General features: G+C 40.6%; 1 protein-coding gene across 1 annotated transcript in view; it reads left to right on the top strand.

The window, feature by feature from the left end:
- The first annotated feature begins 5,791 nt into the window (after positions 1 to 5,791).
- LOC117521849 (SPRY domain-containing SOCS box protein 4-like) overlaps positions 5,792 to 14,443 on the top strand; it is a 364,472-nt gene continuing 355,820 nt past the window's right edge. Inside the window, exon 1 of the mRNA XM_034183205.1 lies at positions 5,792 to 6,007. The gene's annotated coding sequence lies outside the window, so the exon portion shown is untranslated. The remainder of the gene's footprint in view (positions 6,008 to 14,443) is intronic.

Genomic DNA, 14,443 nt, shown 5'->3' on the forward strand with positions numbered 1-14,443 from the left:
GTTACAGCCTCATCACAAAATGGATGAAATTCATTTTTCTCTGAAAATTCTACACACAATACCCCATAATGACAATGTGATTTTTTTTTTTTTTTTATTATTATATAAAAAAAAAAATCCCATGTACTGAAGTATTCACAGCCTTTGCCATGAAGCTCAATTTGAGCTCAGGTGCATCCTGTTTCTACAGCTTGAAGTACACCTGAGGTAAATTCAGTTAATTGAACATGATTTGGAAAGGCACACACCTGTTTACATATAAGGGCCCACAGCCAAAGATGATCAGTGGAAACAGGATGCACTTCATGCTTGGTCCCACAAAGCAAGCATGAAGTCAAAGAAATTGTTTGTAGACTGAGACAGGATTGTCTTGAGGCACAAATCTGGGGAAGGATACAGAAACATTTCTGTTGCTTTGAAGGTTCCAATGAGCACAGTGACCTCCATAATCCTTAAATGGAAGTTCATATTCACCAGAACTCTTTCTAGAGCTGGCCACCCATCTGAACTGAGCGATCTGGGGAGAAGGGCCTGAGTCAGGGAGGTGACAAGGAACCCGATGGTCACTCTGTCAGAGCTCCAGCATTCCTCTGTGGAGAGAGGAGAACCTTTCAGAAATACAACCATCTCTGCAGCAATCCACCAATCAGGCCTGTATGGTAGAGTGACCAGATGGAAGACACTCCTTAGTAAAAGGCACACGGCAACCCGCCTGGAGTTTGCCAAAAGGCACCTGAAGGACTGAGAAACAAAATTCCCTGGTCTGATAAGACAAAGATTGAAGTCATTGGCCTGAATGGTATGTGTCATGTTTGGGGGAAACCAGGCTCCATCCCTATAGTGAAGCGTGGTGGCAGTGTCATGTTGTGGGGATGTTTCTCAGCGGCAGGAACTGGGAGACTAGTCAGGATTGAGGGAAAGATGAATGCAGCAATGTACAGTGACATCCTGGATGAAAACCTGCTCAGAGCGCTCTTGATCTCAGACTGGGGTGACAGTTGGTCTTTCAGCAGGACAATGACCCTAAGCACACAGCCAAGATATCAAAGGAGTGGCTTCAGGACAACTCTCTGAATGTCCTTGAGTGGCTCAGCCAGAGCCCAGACATGAATCCGATTAAACATCTCTGGAGAGATCTGAAAATGGCTGTGCACCAACGCTCCCCATCCAACCAGATGGAGCTTGACAGGTGCTGCAAAGAGGAATGGACAAAACTGTCCAAAGATAGGTGCACAAAGCTTGTGGCATCATATTCAAGAAGACTTGAGGCTGTATTTGCTGCTAAAGGTGATTCAACAAAATACTGAGCAAAGGCTGTGAATATCTACAGGTGATTTCTTAGTTTTTATTTTTAATAAATTTGCAAAAAATAACTTCATGGCATTATGGGGTGTTGTGAATAGAATTTTGAGGGAAAACATTTATTTGCTCTAATTCGGAATAAGGCTTGGCATTGTCTTGCTGAAATAAGCTGGGATGTCCCTGAAAAAGACGTTGCTTGGATGGCAGCATGTGTTGCTTCAAAACCTGGATGTACCTTTCAGCATTGATGGTGCCATCACAGATGTGTAAGTTGCCCATGCCATGGGCACTAACACACCCCCATACCATCACAGATGCTGGCTTTGAACATTGCGCTGGTAACAATCTGAAAAAACAATTTGAAATGTGGACTCATCAGACCAGAACACACTTTTCCACTTTGCGTCTGTCCATTTTAAATGAGCTCAGGCCCAGAGAAGGTGGTGGCGTTTATGGATGTTGTTGATGTATGGCTTTCGCGTTGCATGGTAGTTTTAAATTGCACTTGTAGATGTAGCGATGAACTGTGTTAACTGACAATGGCTTTCTGAAGTGTAACTGAGCCCACATGGTAATTTGTTGCTCCTATTGATTCTTCCTTCTTCAACCATTACACGAGCATTTTCAGCAGAGGCAGTTGTGCTTCATCAACAAAGTTAACACTGAATGATATTACAAGGGAAGAAAAACAAAAGGATTAAGAGAAGGCAGGGGAGCATGGTGTCTTAGTCGTTAGCGCTGTTGCCTCACAGTGAGAAGGTCATGGGTTCAATTACCGCCTGTGGCATTTCTGTGTGGAGTTTGCATGTTCTCCCCGTGTTTACATGGGTTTCCTTCGGGTGCTCCGGTTTCCTCCCACATCCAAAGACATGCGGGTTAGGTGGATTGGTGGATAGGAATCTTTAAATTGTCCATAGGTGTGCATGTGGGTGTGACTGTGTTTGTTTGTCTGTTTGTGGCCCTGTGTGCATAGGATCCAGCCCCCCCGCAACCCTTAATTGGATTAAATGGTTGAAGGTGTGTGTGTGTGTGTGTGTGTGTGTGTGTGTGTGTGTGTGTGTGTGTGTGTAAGAGAAGGCTCTGAACACACACCCCTAGGCTTTGCACAGATCCTGCACAAACTTGTTGGCATCCATTGCAGATTGCTGCCACTTTCTCTCCCCGTCGGGACACTGACAGTGGTACGCAGTTTAGCCGGATAAACCAGCACAGGCCTGAGACCCGCTTGTGGAGTTCCAACATGGTGCCTTTAAACTTTGTGTGCAGTTTCACTAAATGCTATATCCTGACTCATTTTAACATTCTTGTTCTCCTGTAAACATTAATAGGTTTTCTGTTTTGTGCCCCCCTGCCATTAGTTACCAAAATGGACATAAACATGCAACTACTGCATAAACAGTGTAAACGTAATTTAAATTCTGTTTCTCAACCTCTTATTTCAATGTCTACATGTAATATGTGTGTGTATGTGTGTGTGTGTGTGTGTGTGTGTGTGTGTGTGTGTGTGTGTGTGTGTGTGTGTGTGTGTGTGTGTGTGTGTGTGTGTGTGTGTGTGTGTGTGTGTGTGTGTGTGTGGTGTGTGTAAATGATAATGATGATGCAACCAGAATGATGTCTGGAAGATAAAGTATTGTCAGGTCAGCTGTTCACATTTTTAAACGCACAAAAGAAAATAAACACATTTGCAATGAGGGTTATGTCAGTTTTTGGTTTTTGTGTGCCTACGTGTGTGTGCTGCTTTGCAGTTATTTCCATTTTTTTGTAGATTTGCCTTGGTTTTAGGGATTCATACCTAAAACATGCAAAACAAGTAAATAGTTGATGCATGATAAATTTTTGACAGATCTTTTACATATGAGAATGTGTATAGTTTCTGTTGTATATTATTATTGTTGTTTAGTATGTTGAACATGTGTTTATACTAGAAATTATTGTTATTTGTTTTTAATTATTAAGACCATCGACAGGAGGGCTGGTGTTAATTTTTACTACCTCTAGGTGGGGCTAGAAAGCACACAATTGACCTGCTCAACCATAGTCCTCTCTGTTGGTTTTACAGAATTCATAAATGCGTCTAATACTTATGGAAGTCATTCAGTTGTACTATAGTTGTACATGAAGACCTTTAATTTCAGATACTGGTACTACTGCTGCAGGTCAATACTTTTGTTTCAGTCAGTGTTTTCATTTACAGCAAATATTTCATCACTTAGAATTTCTTAATTATAATTTCTCAGTCACTCATCTTCAACCGCTTACTCCAATTAAGGGTCATGGTGTGTGTGTGTGTGTGTGTGTGGTGGGGGGGGTTCTATCCCAGCAGCCACAGGGCTGCTGGACACCCTGGACAGGACATCAGTCTGTTGCATGGCCACATATAGACAAACACATTCACATCTGCATGCACACCTATGATCAGTTTAAAGTTTCTAATTCACCTAACTTACATGTCTTTGGATGTGGGAGGAAGCCGGAGCACCCAGAGGGAACTCACGCAAACACAGGGAGAACATGCAAACTCCACACAGAAAGGCCACAGGTGGGAATTGATCCCGTGACCTTTTTGCTATGAGGCAACAGTGCTAACCACTAATCCACCATGCTGCCCTTTATAATTTCTGTTATTCATAATTAATTTAGAGAATCATTTATAAGGCTATTTGAAATAAATAGTGCAGAGATGTGGTGGACAAATGGTTAGTGCACTTGGTTTCAGTGCAGAAAGTTCCTGTTTCAAACCTCACCCCTGCCACATTTCTCCATGTAATGTAGAGTTGGGGCCAATTCAACATGCAGCTCCACCTAAGATTTGCTGTGGCAACCACCAGTGAAAACAAGGGAGCAGCCGAAGGGACTTACTGGTCTGTTTAAAGCTACATCCTAATGTGCATAGTATGAAGACAACTTGACATTTTACTCAATACATTTAAAAAAAAAAAAAAACGTATATTTGCAAATACTATTATAGCGATTGGAAGAGAATACTCTCACTGACATCACCTCTCACCAGGATGATGAAGTAACTTTTAATAGGTTAATTCTCCTCTCTATATTTAGATGTGCTGTCCGTCAGCCCGTGAGTGTCCTTCTGAAACTCTGTATGGGGGACACAAGGCCTTCAAGCCAATGTTACATTATTTAGTCAAACGTGGTTGTTTAAAATTTTCCTGAATTATCTATAATTGATCAAATCCCTGTTAATCTGTTAACCCTCTTTTCATGGTCAGTTATCTACAAGCACAATTTCTCATGTATTTTTTAGATGAAACTATAAGGATATTCTGTACAAACATATAATCTTTTATTGTTTGTTTGTTTCAGAATCATACAATTTGTTGGGACAAGTTGCTTAATAGTGATTATGTTAAGGTTTTCGGTGCTATTCATACCAGTGTCATTTGGTCAAAGATCGAGGCTTGATTGTTGCCATCTACCCACACTTAGTTACTTACATTCTACTATTTACAAAATGTGTTTTAATTTACTTCCCTGCAGTAACAATAAACTGGTAAGATCCTTTTTTTTCTTCTGATTTGAAGGGCCAGCATTAATAAGTGAGTCCACAAAATTCTCTGACAGTAATGATGGAAAAACTACTCCACATTCAGCTCTGAAATTCTGGATTCCCATTGATGCAGGTGAGGACCTGCAAACCTATTTTGGGCCATGTGTGCATATTTTAAGATTATTTGTGGTATTCTCTTATACTTTAAATTAGAATGCTGGCACAGTGTAGTAGTCATATGTAAAGTAGGTCTTTTGTTTGCATGTGCTTTATGAAACCTTGTTGTTACTAATTGCAGGTCCACTAAGGCCACTATTTATTGTGCAAGGGGGGGAATCACATTACAGTGTACCATATCTCGCTAGAAGCAATTTATGGGTAATGGGATATGGAAGAAGGTCTAGCTCTTACCCACTTTAAAGTTAAAGTGTCTTTCAGGCTGATTCGGAGATTAATCCTACGAAAAACTGTCTCAGAAAAGTTCAAACCAGGCTTTGACACAAACTGCACTTTTTGTTCTTGAATTATTAACCACATTGTTTGGCTTCATTCAGTGTAACAAGCATAAAGGTCTCACAAATGTATAAGAAACTTAACATTATTGACTACATATCATTTACAAATAGAAATGATCTAATAATGCCCTGTTTCTCTTTTTTAATTTATGAAATTCAAGCTCTTGTTCCTCTATAAACTACAAAGCAGTGAAAATAACAATGTAGCACTTATTTAAAATCTGCTTAATAAACCCCCCATCAGAGTGTTATATACTCTTAGCTTTGTAATAGTGTAGATGGAATTTATACTTAATTTTCAATGTTCTTTAAAAAATGACTTCGTGAGTTAAATTTGGCTATACAGATAATTTGGGGACTTCAAAACGGGCTTTTTTGACTGTTTCTGAACGCACCATCCGAGCCTCAGCCAATAGCATGAGAACAGAGTCCTGCGTTGTGGTGGAACCAACCAATCAGCGTGAGCTCTGCGGAGTAACAGAAGAGTCAGCGTCGGTTCCGCGGGTGTCTGCCTGCCTGTAGCGAGCTGATGTTTACAGCAACAAAGGCATCGTCGTTACATCGCTGTAACGCGCGTAACAGCGCTGGAATAAGGTGGTTTAAATCAGCGGAGAGGAGCACACGCATCGGTTCTTAACTCCGAGCTTTAAAAAAGTTAATTGGAGAGTATTTGACTTTCTGTGCGGTGAGTGTTCTTGTTTCTCTTTACACCAGATGAGCTGTCCGCTAGCTAAAGGCAAGCCAGCCAAATGTTTAGTTTTTCTTTACACGGCGTGTAATGTTTATTTTATTTGTTTTGCGATTTTGTACTCGAGAAAAAACGCATTTGTTAGTCTTTCCTTGCAGTAAGACGATAGAAGTTCAACAGCTTACTAAAGAAAAAAAAATACTAATTTAATAATATACGAAATAGGTTTAATTACTTATTAATTACAGTATACACGCAGAGCGTTTTGATATAATGCAGTTTCAGCATTGCTTATGTTTCTGGTGGTTGTAGCACATGGGTTTTCATCATGAAACGTCCAAAAGGAAAATTGTCCTTGTGTCACCTCACATCTTACTGTGAAGGAATGGAAAGATTGAATCTATTAGTCTGTTTTTCCTGTTAGTGAATAGTTCCAGATGCTTTTGGGATTCAGAAGAAACGCTGTGCCCCGTGATTAGCACGCAGGCAAAGGTTTAATGATGCCAGTCAGTTTCCAAAGTAACCCAATTAAAACTGTTGTGTGTTTGGATCTGAAATTTTGGGTTCAGACACATGCAGTCGAGGACTAGTGAACCTCCTATTTCGGGCCATGTTGGCATTTTGTTATAACCACACTGACCGCAACAAAAAACAAAGACCGGTTTGAAGGCTTGTTGCAAACTGCATGCTTCCAGTGGCCACTAGAGGCCACTGTTGCTTGTTAGGCATTTTCAAAGCCAAAGTTGGCTTTATTGTTAATTCTTCACATGTACTAGACATACAAGGAATCGAAATTTCGTTTCTCGCCTTCCCTCGGTGATGACAGGACAAGACATTTCGACAATAAGGACAGAAAAGTGCACAAGTATTTACAGTGTGGTGTCTGAGGTAATAGTAAAAGTGGAAAGTGCAGTACAAACCATTCAGTATTTGTAGCAGCAGCAGATTTTTGTTAAGACACTGTGCAAGTGGTGTGATAATTTTGTGTGTAATTTTCATTATCCTATTAAGTATTAGGCCCCATAAAGCAACAAAACATTAGTTTATCATCCTTGACATCAGAAAAAAGTGAGGGATAGTGGATTTTTTTGGTTTATTGTCTTAGAAACAAGTACATACACCGTCATTTCAAACCTGAAAAATGACACGTACAGCACCTGCATACCAAGTGAGGAACTGAAAATATCAGATATTTTTTAAATAAATCGTGTTGCCATGTTGAATGCAGTCAGTGTACTGCACACTAGTAGTGTGATAAACATGCATACTGTGTGTGAGTGAGATGGAACAAATGACTGTGGTTGTCAATGACAGTCTTTGGCCAAAGCATACTTGCCACCTCGCGGACATGCCGGTTCTTGCACTAGCTGTACCGTCGTCAATGAAATTTGCCAAAAAAAAAAAAAAAAAAAAAAAAATTTGATGCGGGTCGATTTCGGCATGCGGGCGGGGATGATAAACTAATGTTTTTTATGGGTCCTTATAAACCCTCACTATGTTTTAGGTGAAGATTGGGAAGCTTACACTGGAGAATAGCAACAGCAATAATAATTTATATTGCGCCTTTCACATCACCAAAGATACTTTACACATAGGGGGATATGGATGAAAAGTATACGTGAAACATGTCCAAATGTCCACACACCTATGTGAGTGAATTAATTATAACTACGTGGGTAGTGACCCAGTTTTTGTAACTTTGCCTCTGTACACCAACAAAGTGGATTCAAAATTAAGTAATCAAGATGTGCTTGTAGTGCCGACTTTTAGCTTCTATTCATTATCTGCTTCACGCTACAGAATCTGGAGATAAGCACCGGCACAAACGGGCTTCAGAGCCTGTAGAGGACTTCTTCTTTGCATTGCAGCTGAAATTCAACACTGCAACCACAATTTGATTGTGTTCAGAAACAAAATTACATAAATGGTTGCTATCAAAACACCCTCCATGTCTCTAAAAAGTTACTTCACCATTTCCTATCTGCGATATGTATGAAGAGTATCTTACATACCTTTACTTTTGGAAAAGATGTATGATCAGTTTTAATTTTAAGATAATTTTGTGAACTTTTTAAGAAAATAAACTTATTCAGCCTTTAACTGAAGCTGACTCCTTAATGCTATTTAGGTACCTTATGATTTTATTGGTTGATTGTCTTCAGCATTCATGACAACAAGGTTGTTATTAATTACATCATGACTACTATAAAACTCTCACAGATTTTGTGGCACTGTGGTCCATATTTTTTAGTGCAATGCTGTTCTCACTCACTCAGCTGAAAACTACTGAGTCCAGCTTTATGCAGTCACAGCTCTATGAAGAATCTAGTGTTTCCTCCCACAGCTAGATTTCAAAGTGATAACCTGACCTTACATCCCCAGAGAACCTTCCAAGGTCAGGATATAAAGTTATTGGATATTCAGCAGACATTCACATAACGGTAGCTTGGTGAAAGGCATTCAATTCAGTTGAAAAAAGATTGTCATCTCAGCAGAAAGCTGTGGATAGGAAAATCTTGAAGGGTATGTGTAGGTAGCTACTCAAACCATTGAATAATTTTCCTTTTTGTCGATGTGCTATGTATGGCCTGATGGTGGCCGTAATGCAGTAAAATGAATGTTTGCAAGGTGTCATTTTAAATGACAAAGACGTTGGCCATTTTTTTCAGTTTGCACAGTTTCTATTAAAAGTATTCCAAAATGACAGTCATCAAAATAAGTCCTCAGTGTGCTGCATGCTTGCATATAGGAAGTTAAGAACCCCCTGCCCTCTCTCTCTCTCTCTCTCTGCTCTTTCCAAATACTGGAAGTTAGGGCCAGATTTGGTGAGAACTCTGTTCTATTCAGAAATAGTTTGGCTGTGACTTACCAGTAATGAGCATGTTACTGATGGGTCCACATGTGTATCTGAAAAAATTCATTTATTTAATAATTTGGGGGGGGGGCTCCTGCTTGCATCCTTAATTAAAGATGAGTCAAAATAAGAGAATTATGGGTAGCTGAGAAGCTTGGTGAAATGTGCTCACCATTATGTTATCAAATATTCCAAAATGATTACATTTCAGTCTCCAGCTTATGAAGTTTCTAGCTGAAACATTAATTTTATAGAAATGCCACACGAAGTCTCTCTTTCATAACAGTGAGTTTTTCAGGCATGCCATAGATGTCAGTTTGCAAATTTGGAACATAACCATATGTTGCCTCACAGTCTGCTGTAATTGCTCAAGTTCGCTTGTGACCACTTGTTGACATTTCCTCACTTTCCTCATATACTACTAGTTAAAAGTCTGGACACACTCTCCCATTCAGTCATTCAGTTGAATGAATGTTCCACGCTCCAAGTCTAGACAGTCAAAAGACACATTTAATCTGTTGTTTTTTTTTCCCCAAAACTGTTTCAGGCTTCATTCGTAGATAGTTCTTAATGTGATTCAGATTTTTCCAAATCCGTTTTTGTCTGAACGCTCAGATCAGATTTTACCTCTTTTGTTTTGTCTCTCACTTTTTAACACCAACTGAAGCTCCATCTAAAGCTCCCTGTGAGCTTTACGTGGTCAGAATAGGTGGGTCTCTTCTCCTTTTGCTATTAACAGGCATTTGACCGAAAAAATGAAAAAACCTAGCTCACAGTCAGAACTCTGTAGCTGCAATGTTCAGTGTTCAGACGCAGGACACCAGACATGTGACTGTTTACATGTGTGTGAGACTTTCATTATACTGTGGCTAGGGATGTACCGATTCACAATTTTTCACTTCCCATCCGATCCAGTTACCTGAATTTGGATATCTGCCGATACCAATATTTTTCCAATCCAATACCAGTTTGCTTTAATATTATTATCATTATTGTTGATTTTATATGGCGATTTTCCTAAAAAGGAGACCTGAAAGTTCAGCTACAATTTGCCAGCAGGTGTATTTAAGATGAAAGCTAGATTTGATGTTTTGGTGAAATAATTAAGGACATTTATTTTTTTAATAGACTTTTATAGCCTTATTTTTATAGATTTAAAGAGAAAAGACAGCACTCTCTCTCTCTGTCTGTCTCTGTCTGTTTCTCCTCAATTTTCAATTTCAATGGAGCTTTATTGATATGGGAAACATATGTTTACATTGTCAAAGCAGGTGTTAAGAGTAAAAATCAAGTCCTCTGTCTGTCTCTCTGTCTCTCTGTCTCTCTCTCTCTCTCTCTGGCTGTCTCTCTCTCTCTGTCTGTCTGTCTGTCTGTCTCTCTCTCTCTGTCTCTCCTTCTCAGTTTCAATGAAGCTTTATTGACATGGGAAACATATGTTTACATTGTCAAAGCAGGTGTTACAGAAAAAATAAAAAATGTCCTGTCCCTCTGTCTCCCTCTCTCTGTCTCTCTTTCAATTTCAGTTGAAAAATACATTTATATTGTTAAAAAAGCTGTTGGAGCAAACAAAAGAACTCCTCTCTCTCTCTCTCTCTCTCTCTCTCTCTCTCTTGCTCTCTCTGTCTCTCTCTCTCTCTCTCTCTCTCTCTCTCTCTCTCTCCCCCTCCCTCGCTCTCTGTCTTTCAGTGGCACTCACGCGAGTAACTTTTGGTGAAGTCTTTCGCGTTCAGCGGAGCTGTGCCCTGAGCTGCTGTTAAAGCGCTTCACAGCCTTGGGACGTTGAAGCGGCTGATTTTTCAGTAATAATTCAGTTCATTTTTTGGAAAATTCCTGCTCAGCGGCACAGACCATTTTAACCCGAGAGCTGGGAAGAAATTTGCAGTTACCCGTGGCTTAAAACTCTCGGCTGCAGTGCGCAGAAGAAACAGCTCAGCTTCAGCTCTGAAACCTCCCCCTACTCCCGCTCAGCAGTAAACAGAGCAGGGAGCAGGCAGCACGAGAGAGGTTTCACAGACGTGGTTTCTCTCCGGTATTGGAAATTCCCGCAGGTTGGATTAGGAAATTCCCATCCAAGAATTCCATCAGTATCGGAAATCGATACCGATCCGGGATCAGATCGGCCTCAACCCTAACTGGAGCAACCGATGTTCATTAGACAGCAAATGAGGTCTGTAATACAGAAACAGAAATCAAATGTTGTCAGTTGCTATATATAACGTGGACAGGCATTGAGACCAGATGTGAGTCAGATATGCTTTAAATCTGATTTAACCGTGTGGGGTCTGAGGGCATTTTTGGACAGTTCACTCGCCTGGCATAAATGTTTTATTATTGCTGTTAACAGCTCTCCCTGCATCCCACAATCAAGATTTATGTCTCTTTTTTCCCAGGACACCTGTGCTTTCAGAATATATATGTTTTTGTTGTGTTTTATAAGTGTAATAAAGGTTTATAATCAAAAATAGGCAAGGAAGAAATAAAGCGAAAAGTAATTTTCCACACACATTTATTCAAAACACACACCAAAACTTTATAAAGGTAATTTGAGGTCTTGTGTGGAAGACTGTACAACAAAAACGTTCAAACAATAAACACAGATGCACATTTTGAACAATATATACAAAATGATCTATGTGTTTTGTTGTCCATTGATATAGTAAACAGTGCTTTACGCAGAGAAAGCAACAGAGTTATCCAGTAACATTCACATGCAAACTAGTGGTGGAATCCTGATAGTTACGCTTTGTTTGAGCATGTGAGATTGTCATCAGAGGCTCTCCATCTGCTCTGTCTGCTTTCACTTTCGCTGTGCATAATGGCGCAGGGTGCCCTGAGTATGTACTAATAGTATGTACTCTTTGGAGCACCCAGGGGGCTATTCAGACGGGCCAACTAGTAACATCACTCCTGAAAACGATCTTTGGCTTTTCACGTGAGGTAAATCTGCCCTACGATTGGATTTTTGAAAACCATGTGACGGTGAACCAATTCTGATTGGACACTCATATTGCGCACGTCATCACACAGCTTCTATGAGGAGTACAAGGATGGCCGATGGCTGGCTCAAACGTCCGCGAAGTTAACTTTTCAGCAAAAAAAAAAAAGTAAGTTTCTATCTGATATCATTCAAAAGTTATTTATAATTTATTAAAGCTTGGTCGGCCCCAGAGGGTTAAGATGGCACTGTTTATTTTTTATTTCACTATTTCTAACCCTACCCATGGTGTAATAGTGGAAATAAATGGAGGAAAGATGAGTTGAGATGGCTTGTTTACACAGCTGAGCGTATTGTGACCGGCTAAAGATGACCTTCAGCTATGGGTGGCACTGCCCTGCATGTGACCTGTGATGTCATGTGCACAGCCTCTATACCCTTTTAGGATCTCCCCCTACTTTACTGAACAGAGTATTGATTATTCTATTTTATTGTCTCCTACTGACTGTGCATTTTTTTTCTTTTGTCAATATCAGGTATCTCACTGGCATATATCTACACTATCAGCGACAGCCACAAAAAACATCATGTTTGTTCAACATAACTTATAATAATAACTATAAACCTTCCAGCTTTAAAGCTTGAAAAAACAAGTGCCAGTTTTTCTATTTACCCAAATCCCAGCTGGTTGGTTTTTATTTCCAAATAGACTATCAGAAGACAAAGCACGTGCTTCAGTGAATATCTCCTAATTTATCGACCAAAGCGAACACGTCAACACTCAGCTCATTGAATGACATGGTGCAAATTATTGGTGGGGGTTACTCGGTGCACATGTGTGCCTTCTTGTTTTTGTTTTGCTTTCAGCTTTGGTCTCACTACAAACTGATTTGTTGTTGCACAACTCTGGAAGTTCAGGCATGAACATTATCTTCTACTCTGCTGAGAGCACCATTCATACACTCAGTGTAAGTGTAAAGTTTGCTGCAGTGGACGATGTTCGACAAATTTGAATTTTTGATGCGGTGCAAGAAAGCAGAAAAAATGCTGTCATGCACCAACATACAGTTATGAAAGAGACATTACTTTGATAATGTGAACAAAGCTTTAGAAGGCTGCAGTCACCCTTTACTTGATTTAAGTCATGAGTAAATAGTGTGTGTGCTTGTGTTGGTGTTGGTTTTGGTGTGTGGGGGCTGGTTGATGGATGACCTACAGAGAGAGAGGTGGCTGGGGGTGGGGTAGGGGAAAGCATGTAGGGTTCGAGAGATGGAGGAGGAGGGAATGAGGCATTGTTTAATGGTGACAGGGGGGTCATTTATCTGTCTGCTAGATCTGACCAGGAGCTCTGTCACTCCGCCCTCTCTTTTCCTTTCATCTTGTATGCTCACTTCTCTCACTCCCTTATTTACTGTTCCTCCATCTGCTTCCTCAACACTTTCTTTGGTACTTAGCTTCAACTTTTCTCTCCTCTTCATCCCCCCTTATGCCTCACAAACATTGTACATCTTCTTGACCTGCCGCTCAGCACTTTTCTCCCTTGCTCTCCCTCTTTGAAGGTGAACTAGTTTTGAACTTTGTGCTCTCTGCACTTTGTTCTGTGGCCTCTTCTTTCTTTTCTCAATCTAAGTTTATTACCTCCGCCAAGGAGGTTATGTTTTCGGTCGTGTTTGTTTGTCTGTCTGTCTGTTTGTCAGCAGGATAACTCAAAAAGTTTTGAATGGATTTTGATGAAATTTTGTGGGGTGGTTGGAAATGACAAGAGGAACAAGTGATTAAATTTTAGTGATGATCCGGATCACGATCCGGATCCAGGAATTTTTTAAAGGATTCTTCACCATTGCGGGATAGGGGGAATTTTGACATTCTAGTTTCTAATGGCGCTTTTCTACTTCACAAAAGTAGCACTACTCGGCTCGACTCTACTTGCTTTTTTTTGCTTTTCCACTAGGGTTAGTACCTGGTACCGGATGCTTTTTGTAGTACCTGCTCAGGAGCGGTTCCAAGCGAGCCGAGCCGATACTAAAATGTGACGTCAGTAGGCTGCCGGCCACTGATTGGTCAGAGAATGTCGTCACTGGACGAGTCATGAGCGCGCCGTCCAAGACGAAAATCAAAACCCGCCATTTTAAATAGTCACAGCGGCGTTACAGCGACCGTCGTTTTCTTTCGTTTCACTGCGTTTTTTTTTTTTTACTCGCACAAAACCACACCGTGGTCTGTGGATGAGTTGCGGACGTTTGTGTTTGGTGGATGAAGCGAGCCGAAATGAGAAAATCTCCCAGTCTTTGGCCTCGCCCGGCTCACCGGACATTACAGCAACTCAGAGAACAGGTGAAAAAGCTTAAAAGTGATTACAGGACCACAATGACAGGAGTACGTCGGACCGTAAGGGCTGGAAACGGTTCGACCGCAGGAACACTGTGTATGGACACTGATCGGCGAGCAACGGGAGGCAGGCTGACCGCAACTCGGTTTTGTTAGAAGCGATGGCTGGTAAGTGTTTTTGTGACTGTAGTCTGCTTGAAAGCACCGTTTAACGTTACTTATCCCATTGGTGGGAAGCACACTTTAACAAACTAAGATTGTGAGTCTAAACTTGTGTTAAAGTAACATCGTTGTCTCATGTACGCTGAGAGCTAGC

Source organism: Thalassophryne amazonica, chromosome 12 (assembly GCF_902500255.1).
Source record: "Thalassophryne amazonica chromosome 12, fThaAma1.1, whole genome shotgun sequence".
Classification (NCBI taxonomy): Eukaryota; Metazoa; Chordata; class Actinopteri; order Batrachoidiformes; family Batrachoididae; genus Thalassophryne; species Thalassophryne amazonica.